Here is a 14,411-nt window from a genome sequence, read left to right on the forward strand (position 1 = left end):
GGCAAGATGAAGGTTATGTATCACGGAAGTCCCTTTGAACACAACAATGGCAAAATGATAGCTGAAATTGAAGACTATTGCCGGCGAATTCAAGAAACATATTAATGAACTTCACATAGTTCCTATCAATTAAGGGCTCCAATGACGAATTCGTTGGGAACAGGCTCAACAAAAGTTAATGCTCGAGATGCGATCATTCGAGACTTCTTGGACCAGTATAAAAAAACAACTCAACATTTTCACGGTTCATCCAGAGAGGCCGGAGCGGTTCGATAGGTTATTCAACCAGTGAAAGACGAAAGCAGAAGACTAGTCAACATGTCAGAAGCTGTCAGGATATTTTTTTCTCTTAAAAGATAAAACATTTTTGTCCCCAATAAGGATTATTCATAATAACAGTCACATTTCTTGGATCAATGCATCGAACATTTCATGCATTCTTGCATTCTTGCATCTTCATCTACATTTTTAAGCATTTTTATAAACATGAAATTAAATCACGGAGGATTCGATGAAGTGGTATTAACCACATTACACCACATGGAAGCCAGATTTTAACAATTAAAGAAAAACTGAAATCAGTACAGGGGGAGCTGGATCAGCTGATTGTAGGACTAAGCCTGCCAGGATGATCTGAGAAAAGAGTACCCATCTCCTAAGGGCTACGATGTTGAAGTTGTTGCCACATAAGGATTCCCAAACATTCTTCTGAAAACTGTAAGGCGCTTGCCGAAGAAGGGGGCATGGCATATACCATTTGCACTTAGAGGATTATTTTGTTTGAACACATCTTTTAAACGATTGAATTCATGTTACTTTCTAAGGTGGAGCAATTGAACAAATTTTAATCTTTAGTTCTATGAATATTAAATGAATTGAGGATTCTTTTAATTCTTCAAGAATTATAGATTTTTGACATATGACAAGATTAGACCTTTCTTACCCTGTCTCAAACCCTAGAATAAAACACCTTGATTCTTTACCCAAAATAACTCATTGTCATTATCAAAAAACCAAATTTTGACATTACCTCCATTTGAAATTCTTGAACATTACCTTTATTTTTTGATACACCCACACCTTTCTTTGAGTCAATAAGATCACACAACTGTCTTTTTAGACTCAAAATTAACCTTTTTTACCATTAAAACCCAAGGCATTGAGTTGTTCATTTGAACATGAGCATTCTTCCAAGATACAGTTTGGGGCATCTCGCCAGGAGCCTGAACATTGAGACATGTTGGGAGCAAGGAGCAGAAAAAATAATTCATTCGAAATAATTCTATCATGCATTAATTGCACTGTTTTCATGTGAATAGAATTAATCCTGAAAATCTATCCCCCTGGGGACACCTCTTCTGTGAAGACTTACATGTATGAAATGATGAACGGCTTTCTTTCTTTATCCCTTCACAACAGGAGAAAATATATATCCCTTGCGTCCCCTTTTGAGCCTATAGTATTTTTTTTTCTTCTGATTCAACCCTAACCAAGGATCACCCTCCACACTGGGGGGCAAAGTGGAGAAAATCTGCTCACATGAGTGAAGACATTGATTCAGATGAGATACCGAAAGGTGAACCAAATGCCAAGTGCGATGATTCAATCAGAACAAAAAGGGCAAAAAGAAAAAAAAAGAAGCAAAAAAGGAAAAAACAAGAACAAAAAAGAAAGAACAAAAATAAAAAAGGGAACAAAAAGTACATGCAAAATTCCCTAAAGACAAATGGTGTATCAAGCTTCAATGAGATTGATCAAGCACAATCATTCCCGAATCACTGAATCCCTTCACTCAAAGATCATAGAGCATCAAGAGAAAGAGACATTTTGAGCAAGACAAGATTGATGGCATCAGAATGAATTGATCCTTGGTTCAATACCCTGAAACACTTATTTGGGCCTATTTATCCTTTTCTTTCTTAACCACGAACCCTGGCCTACATTATGTGCCTTAAAAGTCCCTTCTAATCATACATGGATTTCTAAACAGAAGAGACTATCTTCAGATTTCATCCCGCCCATCAGGATTAATCTTTGTTTGCAAAAAAACAATGTAATTAATGTATGGTAGAGAAAAATAACAAAGGGGGGTTCAAGACATAAATCTTGAATAACGTCTTGAAACCAAAGGAGGATTCGAGTTGAAAACCTGAAAAGGCGGCTCGAATATAAAAATTGTGCAACTGAAGCGATCACACAAATTCCTTGATAAGGCATCGCACAATCCGAGTGTGACAACGAAGGTTGGGAGTCAGAGAACACTTCCAGTAGAGAAGCATGCAAGCTACCCCATCAATCCTTTGAGCATCAAATACCAAACCTTTGAGCATCAAATGCCAAACCTTTGACCAAACACAATGACCTGAGACTTTTTATCCTTTCCTTACTTGACCATCTATCAAAGATAGCTTTGATCTTGACACTTGTCAAATAACTATAATTTATTGAAGGATTAACATTATAATTAATTCTTTGATATCCAATGAACTCTAGTTTATGATTTGTCTCAATTGTAAAACCGTGAAAGGGGCAATATTTTTAAAACTTGGGATTAAACATTTTTTGAAACTCTTTTAATTGATATTAAAAGAGAAAGAAAAACATTTTTTTCAAACAAGACAGTCTCTCTAGAGTGGATCTTGGTAAATGACATGTGACTCTTAGACACAAAACTCATGCTCAGAATCAATGCTGAAGCAAGAAATGAGGAACATTTGGGGCATCTTTGAAGATTCAACATGAAATATTGGAGCATTTTTTTAGGCATCTTTAGGGATTCAACATCCTAATGCGAATTATCAGGCCTTTTTCAAGAGATAAAATATAACCAATTCATGTTATATGCATCTTATGCATACATTTTAGAGCATCATTTTTTCCCACATACATAATTTTTGCAGATTTTAAAGTCAAGTTTCGACTTCAAGACGAAGGATACTCGAATCAAAAGCACCTTTAAAGATTTATGTTGGTTGCTTAACTCAGCAGCAAGAAGCTACACTTCAACCAATTTGACATATTGAAAGATCGACAGATCTTAGAATCAACTTCAGACGAGTTCGAGAGATAATTCAGAATCGATCCAGTTCGTATTTTCAAGTTGGATTTCAACTTCACGACGAAGGATATCCAATTCCTGGCTCAACTTCACGACGAAGGGGCCACCCACGATTTCAACTTCACGACGAAGGGAATCGTGCTCATCATTGTCTCTCTTGAGACAGTTTCCCTTGAAACAAACTTTGTCTCTCTTGAGATAGTTTCCCTTGAAACAAAATTTTTTCTCCCTTGAGACAGTTTCTCTTGAAACATAAACATTGAAAACATTTCCCTTGAAATGAGTTTTGTCTCTCTTGAGACAGTTTCCCTTGAAACAAAATATTTGAATATGTTTTCTTTGAAACAAATACCATTTCCCTTGAGACAGTTTCTTTTGGAACTAAGTTTGTCTCTCTTGAGACAGTTTCTCTTGAGACAGTTTTCGTCTATCTTGAGACAGTTTCCCTTGAAACAAAATCTTTGAATTTATTTCCTCTAAAACAAATTTTGTCTCCCTTGAGACAGTTACTCTTGAAACACAAAATCTTCAAATTTATTTCCCTTAAAACATAATTTTGTTTCCCTTGAGACCGTTTCTCATGAAACAACAGATATCTTTGAGATCGTTTCCCTTGAAACGAATTCTATCTCTTTCAAGACAACTTCTTTTGAAGCATCATCTGAACCGTTACACTCAGCTCAGGCACATACTTGAGATGGTCGAGAAGTATTTCTCAAATCAAAAATAGAATGTGCACATCAGATTTGAACATTTGAAGAATTCAAGATCAGGGATCAAAATTTGAAGATTCAAGAATCAAGATTCCAGACATGCAACTGGAGATCGAGATTTCTCTCTAGAGCCCCAAGATAACATATGTTGCATATGCATTTTAGGCACACCTAAGAGCATTGCATCCATAGCATCACATATATGCATAACTTTTTCAGGTTTTAGCTAGAGTCAATTTCAACTTCGCGGCGAAGGATATTGCGCTCAAAGCGACACAATTTGCTCGAGAGTGGATTTCAACTTCACGACGAAGGATATCTAGCTCGAAGCTAAACTTCACAATAAAGGGGTCTCCACGGTTTCAACTTCACGGCGAAGGGAATTGTGTCCACCCGCAACATACAATACTTGGATTTCAACTTCACGACGAAGGATATTCAAGTCAAGGCTCAACTTCACAACGAAGGGGCCATCCGCGATTTCAACTCCACGACGGAGGATATCGTGGCACTCGAGACAACACAAGTTCAACTTCACAACGAAGGGACGGCTGGTTGTCAACAAACAACTTCTCAATTTCAGAGCCAATTTCAACTTCACAACGAAGGATATTGGACTCCAGACAACGCAAGTTCAACTTCACGACGAAGGGACCGCTGGTTGTCAATAAACAATTTTCCCAATTTCAGAGCCAATTTCAACTTCACAGCGAAGGATATTGGATTCCAGACAACGCAAGTTCAACTTCACGACGAAGGGACCGCTGGTTGTCAACAACAACTTCCCAATCTCAGAGCCAATTTCAACTTCACAACGAAGGATATTGGACTCCAGACAATGCAAGTTCAACTTCACGACGAAGGGACCGCTGCTTGTCAACAACAACTTTCCAATCTCAGAGCCAATTTCAACTTCACAACGAAGGATATTGGACTCCAGACAACGCAAGTTCAACTTCACGACGAAGGGAGCGCTGCTTGTCAACAAAATTTCATTCAGAGCCAATTTCAACTTCACAGTGAAGGATATTGGACTCCAGACAATGCAAGTTCAACTTCACGACGAAGGGACCGCTGCTTGTCAACAACAACTTTCCAATCTCAGAGCCAATTTCAACTTCACAATGAAGGATATTGGACTCCAGACAACGCAAGTTCAACTTCACGACGAAGGGACCGCTGCTTGTCAACAAAATTTCATTCAGAGCCAATTTCAACTTCACAGCGAAGGATATTGGACTCCAGACAACGCAAGTTCAACTTCACGACGAAGGGACCGCTGCTTGTCAGCAAAATTTCATTCAGAGCCAATTTCAACTTCACAGCGAAGGATATTGGACTCCAGACAATGCAAGTTCAACTTCACGACGAAGGGACCGCTGTTTGTCAACAACAACTTCCCAATCCCAGAGCCAATTTCAACTTCACAACGAAAGATATTGGACTCCAGACAACGCAAGTTCAACTTCACGACGAAGGGACCGCTGCTTGTCAACAAAATTTCATTCAGATTCAATTTCAACTTCACAACGAAGGATATTGGACTCGAGACAACACAAGTTCAACTTCACAACGAAGGGACGGCTGGTTGTCAACAAACAATTTCCCGGTTCCAGAGCCAATTTCAACTTCACGACGGAGGATATTGGACTTGGAACAATGCTACTTACTTGGATTTCAACTTCACGACGAAGGATATCCAACTCAAAGAAAGATTATCTGCCATCAAAATTGTCGAGTTCGACTCCATTCAGCTCGATGACACATCAATCACACTACTTTCCGGTTGCAGTCGAGGTTTTCAAGTCGAGAAGAGGACCTGGGTTAGCCGTGCCTTAGTGACAAGCAACCATTTTCAAACAGCATAGCTTAAGTCAAGAAAAAGCTATCTGTCAATGAAGATTTCTGAGTTCGATTCCGATCCAAGGTCTTTAAACGAGAAGAAGACCGCAGGGTAACGGGAAGCCACGTGTTGATTCAAATTCCGAACTACGGCTTTAATTTCATATCATTTCAAGATGAACTCGACTTCACGATGGAGGAGTCATCCGTAACTCAATTCGACAGGGAGTTTTGAAACATCAGAGTCAATTTTCAACTCCACCGAACGAAAAGTGTGTCTTTTAATCTTTGCCCTATCCCCGTTACACGACTATGGGCAAAGAGGGGCAGCTGTCAACACACCTTTTCGTCCTACTAGAATTCAAACTCCTAAAGATAGGATAGAATTTTGTTAGGATTCAAAAAATAGGATAGAGTTCTACTATTATTTAAATTCTTAAAGATAGGATCTACAAGCACTATAAATAGCCATTGTAACTCACCATTTGAGGACACGATTTACACACAAAACACAGAGGAAAGCACGGAAAATACAAAGGAAAAGTTGTTGTAAACAATTCGAAAAGGAAATAAAAGGTAGCATCTTTTTTTTACATTGGTTCGTTCATTTCTCGCATGTGCACGTTATTTTTCTTGAGATTTGGTTCGAATAACCCAAAACGTGGGTTGCGCCGATGACTAAAAAAGAGTGGGATTTCGAAGTTTCGAACCTAGATCAACCCCCGAGGCGTGTTCATTTTTTAAAATATTTAATTCTCCCCCGTAAATCATTTTTTTCCTACTTTATTATTCTTGTTATATATGCATATTATTTTCTATTAATTTTATTATATATGTATATATGTTTTTTTATTAGTGTTATATATATATATATATATATTTATATATTCCTATTTTGCATGTATATATACGTATATTACTTTTGATTTTCTTTTTTTATTATTATTATTTTACTTATATATATATATTTTTACTTTTTATATATTTACTCATTTATTTATCTATTTTTATATTTATCCTATATTTATGTTTTTATATTCTTTTACTTGTTTTATTTATTTATTTGCATTATCATTTTATTTTTATTTAGTTGTTTGTTGTGCATATATTAGTGTTATTGTTTTTTTATTTTATATATTCTATTCATTTTATATTTACTTTATTTCTTACTTAATCTCCTTATTTTATTTGTTTTACTTTATTATTATTTATTCATCTCTTCTAACCCATATTTTGACTTTTAAAGGGTATATTTGTAAATCCGTCAAAGGTAAGTAATTTTGGATTATTATTTTCTTTAATTTAACTTGTTATTTTTCTTAATTAAGACAACTGGAAATTACGTAGTACCGAAAGGGCGGTTCAAGGGTGCTAATCCTTCCTTGACCGTAACCGACTCCCGAGCCCGACATATTTCTGGTAAGACGCAGATCAGGTAAGAAATAGGGTATCCGATCAACCCATTTATCTTTAAATAAATGATCGGTGGCGACTCCAATCCATTTTCCTAAGTCGAAGCCCAATTCCGGGGCCCAACCGAAAGACGGTTGCGACAACAGGAAATAAATTATACCCCAGCTTTAATGCTGCTAGCTGGTAACTTGTATGACCGGGGGTGAGGACGATGAGTTATTGGTCTCACCACCGGTGACCGTATGCGATTTGATATATGAGCGGGCGACATCCAGCATCACCTCTACCTCTTTCTTGTACTACACGTAAAGAAGGTAAAGATATTAAAATGAAACATGATTATGATCAGCGAAGAGCATCATTCGAGTGTTCAACTAGAGCTATACCAACCTCGTTGCCCGACTTAATTTTCGACTGCATCACACCCATTTCTTAAAATGTGCACCTGCGAAAAATGTCATATCGGCCTAAATTGGAAATCAAGCAAAGGAAGTACAAATCTCTTCGTTTCTGGTTCTTCCTTCGTATATAGTCAAAAAAGCGTTGTAAAGAGATGAAAGCCAACAGAAAACTTACCCACTTTTGTATCTAACACAGATGAATCTTCACCATTGTTCTCCACACACCGCCGGCAATGTACCAGATACACCGGATAGACGATATATTCTCTAATAAATCTAGAAGTTCAGAGACAAATGTATGACAGATACGTAAATAGTTCTTTCTTTAAGTTAGAACAGCCACCGAAACTATAATTTCGTTTGCAAGTTATAATGATTGATTCTAGCTGTAGCAGTATAGAATAGATGAATTATGTATCACTCTATTGAAACTATAATGATTTCAATAGAGTGATTATTTTAATTCCAAATTTAATTCAAATCATAAAATTATCACTGAATTTTGTATCTTTTCCTTTGCTTTCGTTCGACAATTATTGTAACAGTTTATATTCACTTTCAAAGTACAAGTCTAAAAAATAACTAAAAACACGAATAAAATTGAAATATACATATTAGTGAGTGGATGAGAAATACATTTACCTGCTTTGGATTGTTCCATTGAATTAAACTCATTAGGGTGAGAACTTTGAAATTGATAAGAAAAACATAAAAACCGAATAATATTTAAATTAAATCTTACAATCGGGTGGCGACACATGTCATGATATTTGACATTAGTGTCATGTGGCATGATCTAATTCGAAGATTAAATTTATTTTAGTTTATTAAAATTAGGACCAAATTGATAGAATATATAAGTAACAGTTACCAAATGTCTAATTATACCAATTTTATTAACCGCCACGTCAGCAGTTCTGTTAAATGTTAACGACAATTGACCTGATTGAATGTATTTAAATTGTTCAGTGACCTGATTGATAAAAATTCAAAAATAGTGATCAAAATGAAAAGAAGCTATAGTTAGGTGATCCTTGCTATAGTTTACCCAAAAAAGATTATTGAAAAATAATATAATTAATTTCTTGTTTTAAATAATTAACTTTAAAATTTTAACTAATTTATAATTATACGTTGAGTCGTTTAAAATTTTAAAAAAATCTATAAATTAAGTTAATGAATTTCATCGTTAGCGGTTCTAATTGTCAAACATTATAGAATTTTCGTTAATTATATAGATAATTGTATTGAAAAAAAACGAACAATACAAATATGTGAAATTATGAATAGTTATAGGTTAATGTTTGGGCCTTTTGCTTGGATTAGAAAATCCAACGCAATCAGCGTATTGTAGAATTCTAAGCAAGTCAAAATATGGTGGCAATAATGGAACATTAAACTGACCTTTGCCACATAGGGAAAGGTAGTTGACACTCTTAGTAAAATGGAAATGGCTGTAAAGGAAGAAAATTTGTAATTTTCTGCTATTTAATCAAACAATTTCAAAATTCCAATGTAAATTCTTTTTTTTTTTTGAGAGAGGGAAGGTTTGATTCTAATTTTTTATTTTCTAATTGGATTTATTATATAAAAATATTTTTAATTGAATTAATATGTTACATATTAAATTAAATATTTAATCAACTAGTGTTTGATGCAGTGATAAAGCACGTCACACTATTAGGAGAGATTTATGTTCGAACCTTAGGGATAATATTATTGAGAGATATAGTCATGAACCTCAAACAAAAATAGTATATCGGGTACAAAAATATCAAAAAAATCAAATTTAAATATCAATATATCCAATCTTGTAAGTAACTAATCCGAATTGTATATTGTAGAAACTCGTCATGAAAGTGACTTTCTCAATTTAATTTACTTCATTTATAATTTCAGGATTCGAACTCCTAATCGTATTTAAAAAAAATCTAACAATATTACTAGACTAACTAATAGTTGATTTTATTGACATTTATTAATTGTTCAAAAATTTTTTGCTCTTGAGCTTTTATCTTGAGAAAATCGCCTCAGTGACCAAAAATGCCTTATAATATACGATTTTAACCAACTTTTTTTGGATTTGCCAAAATGACCAACAAAATCGCAACGCGAAATAAAAATCGCAACGCGATCCCCAGAATCGCAAATCAGTTTCCAAAATCGCAACACGATTCTTGAAAATCGCAATGCGATAGTACAAATTCGCATTGCGATTTTCCAGAATCGCAACGCGAATATGAAAATCGCAACGCGAACACATAAATCGCAACGCGTATCCGTAAATCGCAACGTGTATCCGTAAATCGCAACGCGTATCCGTAAATCGCAATGCGTATCCGTATATCGCAACGCGTATCCGTAAATCGCAACGATAATACATAAAATCGCAACGCGTATCCGTAAATCGCAACGCGATATTTAAAGCGCCATTATAATCGCTACGCGTATTTTATTTTCAAATTACAAAAACGAATATTAAGACAAAATCCCGTAATCGCAACTCATAACCTAAAACCTAAAATCACAACTCAGTCCCATCTCCATCTCTCACTCTCTACGGCGAAATCCGTCCCCATCTCCGAAGATTTCCGTCCCCATCTCCGGCGAAATCCCTCACAACCATTCACGGTCAGAAATCCCTCACAATATTCAGAAATGGAAAATCAACCTCGATGGTTAGTTTTTTTAATTATTTTTATTTTGAAATTTTTGCATTATTGTAGGTTTTTCATATTGAAACTGATGATAAGTTTACTGGTCATTTCAATAATAGATTAACCATTTCACTTAGATTTCATTTCGCGTTACGATTCTCTCGTTGCGATTTCATTTCGCGTTGCTATTCTCTCGTTGCGATTTTCAAGTTAGTATTTGTCTTTGTCTTTGTTCTGTCTTTTGGTTGAAGTAATGCAATCCATTCAAGTTTCAATTTGCAGAAGAGTCGCAACGAGATAAATGAAAATCGCAACGAGAGAATGACTGTCGCAACGAGAGAAATGAAAATCGCAACGAGAGAATCGCAACGCGAAATGAAAATCGCAACGAGAGAATCGCAACGCGAAACCAAAATCGCATTGCGATTTTCATTTCGCGTTGCGATTCTCTCGTTGCGATTTTCATTTCGCGTTGCGATTCTCTCGTTGCGATTTTCATTTATCTCGTTGCGACAGTCATTCTCTCGTTGCGATTTTCATTTCAACCAAAAGACAAAACAGTGTTGCAAATTTTAGTTTCAAGAATAAACTACTACTTTTTATGTTTATTGTTTTTGGTATATCTTCACAGTGTAGTTTTTGGTATATCTAACTTGGTATGTTTATTGTTTTTGTAGAAATTTTTTTCGGCTTCATTGACATTAAGGAATAAAGTTAGCCTAGCCACTACAATTGCTTCGAAGCTTTCACCTGCTCAAAGACAATTGTTTGAGGAAACCTGCTTCGGGCCATGGCTGAGAGTACAGCATCCGGGTGGAGATGCTAATTTGACCCATTTGTGGCTTCAGACCATGACATCAAATCTACCCGACAGTATACAACGTGGTGAGGAAGAGATATGGTTTCATTTTCCACCAGCGTATACTTGTTTTGGGCGGAAGGAGTTATGCTTAATCACTGGTCTACGATTCGGACACGATGATGTAGGCCGGTACACTCGTCATATCGCCCGCCCATCATGGTTATCCCGGGTTTTTCCGGATGAGTCAATGGAGAAGCCGAACCTACACGTCGACGACCTGAAGAAATTGTTTAATAAGAAAGCTGGTTTCACTCGGATGGATGACGTCGATGTTGTCAGAGTATGCCTTCTACTACTTATGTATGCCGGCTTTTTAGGCAGAGAGGCCAGACAACCTATTCCTCGGGAGCTAATAATATTGGTAGAGGACCTGAATGCATGGAATCTGTTTCCGTGGGGTTCGTATATATGGAAAGCTACCTGGACTAAGTTGTCTACTGCCTTTGATGACCGCAAAAGTTTGCGTGGCGATGGGTCGAAATACACTTTGTCAGGCTTTGTTTGGGCCTTTAAGGTAAGAATTTCTATATAATGTTTCTAAAATTATAATTAATTATTTAACAATTACTAATTTTGTTATTATATTGTTTGTAGATTTGGATATTCGAGGCTTTCCCCAGCATGCGTACATATGCAATAAAAACGTCAAATGATATTCCCAGGGCTATTTCCTGGAAGAGGAAAACTCTGTTGGATTGGGAAGACTTAATACCATATGCGACAATAAATAATGTAAGTTAACACAAATACTTTCATATAATATATAAACAAGTTATTAATAGTAGACGTTTAACTTTGTTTGAGTTTTTATATTTTAGGAGGCCAACATTCCATTACAAAGACTGACACCCACGGAGGAAGAGCTTGCCACTGATTGGTGGCAAGCTAGTCAGAGTTTTTTTGATGGCACGGATGATGAGCAGCATCCACTTCCTCCAATTCGAGAGCCATCACCTCACCTAGAGCCATCACCTGATCGACCCGACTATACACCTCTAGAACGAGAGCCATCACCTATCCCGTCACATCATCGAGCCTCTTCTCCACCATCACCTCATGATAGGCGACCAGCAAAGATGCCACGACTCCTATCTCCCTGTTCTCCACCTCCACCTCCACGGGATGAGTCAAGGGAGTTACGTGATGAGGTCAATGCCTTGCGTGAGGAGATCGGTACTCTACGCGATAACGATGGTGCATGGCGTGTGGAGGTGTCAACTTTACGTGGTGAGGTTGCCGCTCTACGTGAGATGATAGTATCGTTGCAGAATGAGGTTCATACTCTACGCAACGAGGTAAGTTTAAGATTTTCCATATTTAACTTAATGATAAATTTACTCGTAATTTCACTTAGATTAGCCATTTCACTTAGATTGCTTAGTAAATTTATTCGGTTGCTGCCAATTCTGCTAAACTGTGTATTCTTTAACACTGTGAAATAGTATTTGTCTTTGTTTTGTCTTTTGGTTGAAAGTAAATTTGTTCGGTTGCTGCCAATTCTGCTAAACTGTGTATTCTTTAACACTGTGAAATAGTATTTGTCTTTGTTTTGTCTTTTGGTTGAAAGTAAATTTGTTCGGTTGCTGCCAATTCTGCTAAACTGTGTATTCTTTAACACTGTGAAATAGTATTTGTCTTTGTTTTGTCTTTTGGTTGAAAGTAAATTTGTTCGGTTGCTGCCAATTCTGCTAAACTGTGTATTCTTTAACACTGTGAAATTGTATTTGTCTTTGTTTTGTCTTTTGGTTGAAGTAATGCAATCCATTCAAGTTTCAATTTGCAGTAGAAATAGTTTACTTTCGCAACACGAAACTTAAAATCGCAACGCGAAACCAAATCGCAACGCGAAATGAAAATCGCAACAAAAGAATCGCAACGCGAAACCAAAATCGCAACGACAAAATCGCAACGCGAAACCAAAATCGCATTGCGATTTTCATTTCGCGTTGCGATTCTTTCGTTGCGATTTTCATTTCGCATTGCGATTCTGTCGTTGCAATTTTAATTTCGCGCTGCGATTTTGGTTTCGCGTTGCGATTTTGGTTTCTCGTTGCGATTATCATTTCGCGTTGCGATTTTAAGTTTCGTGTTGCGAAAGTAAACTATTTCTTCTTCTGCAAATTGAAACTGAATGGATTGCATTACTTCAACCAATAGACAAAACAAAGACAAATACTAACTTCAGGGTATTAGTTTGAAACATATTTTCTTTGTTATCTGATGCATTTTGTGAACTATGATAGAATAATGACTTGGGTGAATACAATGCAAGTTTGAAACATATTTGTCTTTGTTTTCACTGTTTAAATATCATGTCTGTTTATTTACTGATTTTTGTATTTAATTATTTAGCGGCCCGATAGAGTGGATGCTTTACGTCGGGTTATGCTTGCACGACGGAGTTCACGCATCAGACAGCGTGCACGTGCTATTAAGTCTCCGTACACCCCAATAGTGCGAAGACACCGCAAGAAGAAGCCCGACTCGCCTGTCATCCCTCAAGAGTCCACTCCTATCGTTGAAGAGGCCCCCCCTATCATTCCTCGAGAGTCCCCTCCCACCGTTCAAGAGGCCACTGTCATCATTGAAGAGGTCCCTCCCACCATTCAAGAGCCCGATTCACATGGCGTCATATGTAGGCTTCTTGAGAAACCCTCTGACGTGCCGGACAAGATGGATTCAAGTTGGCTCTCGTATGAGTTACCGGCCAGTACCATACCGGTATCTGAAGAGGAGAGGGAACAACTACCGGACACAATTCTGGATAACACCCTTTGGGCTAAGACCGCAGTTGATTTTTATCTACATGAGCGGAGCCAGGGGTGTTTCACTGACATATGCAAGCTCACCGATGATATCTATTTGTTGCTTGATCGGTCTTGGTGGGGCGTATTATTAGGGGTCGAAGACAATGGCTATTTCGATGGGGGGGTAAGTCTTATATTTTTCATATATTTCAATTTGATTAATTTTTTTTTTAAATTTATGTAAGTCACTAATATATGTCTTTTTTTGTAAAACAGCATATCGATGCGTGGCTGACACGTCTTCTAATAATAAGAAAACTTAAGAAAATAAAAATATACGATATACAATTATGCCGACGTCTTTTAACGCCGTTCACTTGAAGAATGCATGAGATGAATCATTTGATTTGGGCAATGGACAAGCTAAACTTTATCCTGCATGGTGGGAGGTCGATAAGGTTAGTATTTATTTTAGATTGAGTTTAAAGGTTTTATGAAATAAGTGCGCAAATGAATGAATTATTACTTATGATTGCAGGTGTTTATCCCTGTTTTGGAACGTAAACATTGGATTCTCGTCGAGCTTCAGCTCCCATCCCTTAAGACAATAGTGTATGACAGCATGATAAATTACATATCATTGGCTGATTTAAGAGATGTTATTAAGGGATGGAGCTCTCATTTGGCTAAATTCTTGGATGCGATCAATTATTGGACT

Source organism: Hibiscus syriacus, unplaced genomic scaffold (assembly GCF_006381635.1).
Source record: "Hibiscus syriacus cultivar Baekdansim isolate YM2019G1 unplaced genomic scaffold, ASM638163v2 tig00000778_pilon, whole genome shotgun sequence".
Classification (NCBI taxonomy): domain Eukaryota; kingdom Viridiplantae; phylum Streptophyta; class Magnoliopsida; order Malvales; family Malvaceae; genus Hibiscus; species Hibiscus syriacus.